The sequence below is a fragment of the Oncorhynchus keta genome, unplaced genomic scaffold, assembly GCF_023373465.1.
Source record: "Oncorhynchus keta strain PuntledgeMale-10-30-2019 unplaced genomic scaffold, Oket_V2 Un_contig_11500_pilon_pilon, whole genome shotgun sequence".
NCBI classification, from domain to species: Eukaryota; Metazoa; Chordata; class Actinopteri; order Salmoniformes; family Salmonidae; genus Oncorhynchus; species Oncorhynchus keta.
In genome coordinates this window covers 1-820 of record NW_026277521.1, presented here as the reverse complement: position 1 = coordinate 820, position 820 = coordinate 1, and the positions used below count along the sequence as shown (strand labels likewise).

Below are 820 nucleotides of genomic sequence, written 5' to 3'. Positions count from 1 at the left end.
ACAAAGAGTTGACAAAAAGCTTACAACACCTGGTATTCCCAGGCGGTCTCCCATCCAAGTACTAACCAGGCCCGACCCTGCTTAGCTTCTGAGATCAGACGAGATCAGGCGTACTCAGGCCGGTGTGGTCGTAAGCGAGAAACTATCTCTTGGTGCACTATATAAAGTCAAAGTGAGTGTGATTAACAGCTGTTGCATTTTCACCATGTAGATAAGTATCTTTGTGTCAGTCAAAAAGTGGAAGAAATTGCAGCCATAATTTGTAGCACAGATTGTTGGATGAAATACAAACTAATCTTGCTTACTTATTTCAAAGCGAGGGCACATATTTCCGCCTTGTGGGAAGAAACGGACAAAGAGTTGACAAAAAGCTTACAACACCTGGTATTCCCAGGCGAATCTCCCCATCCAAGTACTAACCAGGCCCGACCCTGCTTAGCTTCTGAGATCAGACGAGATCAGGCGTACTCAGGCCGGTGGTCGTAAGCGAGAAACTATCTCTTTGGTGCACTATATAAAGTCAAAGTGAGTGTGATTAACAGCTGTTGCATTTTCACCATGTAGATAAGTATCTTTGTGTCAGTCAAAAAGTGGAAGAAATTGCAGCCATAATTTGTAGCACAGATTGTTGGATGAAATACAAACTAATCTTGGCTTACTTATTTCAAAGCGAGGGCACATATTTCCGCCTTGTGGGAAGAAACGGACAAAGAGTTGACAAAAAGCTTACAACACCTGGTATTCCCAGGCGGTCTCCCATCCAAGTACTAACCAGGCCCGACCCTGCTTAGCTTCTGAGATCGAGACGAGATCAGGCGTA

At 44.4% G+C, this 820-nt stretch overlaps 1 non-coding gene and 2 pseudogenes across 1 annotated transcript; all 3 read right to left on the bottom strand.

The window, feature by feature from the left end:
- Positions 1-17: 17 nt before the first annotated feature.
- On the bottom strand, positions 18-136 carry LOC127917461 (5S ribosomal RNA). The gene has a single exon (XR_008097395.1). It is a non-coding gene; the product is annotated as a 5S ribosomal RNA (ribosomal RNA).
- A 233-nt stretch (positions 137-369) lies between these two features.
- LOC127917462 (uncharacterized) lies at positions 370-488 on the bottom strand (annotated as a pseudogene).
- A 235-nt stretch (positions 489-723) lies between these two features.
- On the bottom strand, positions 724-820 carry LOC127917463 (uncharacterized; annotated as a pseudogene).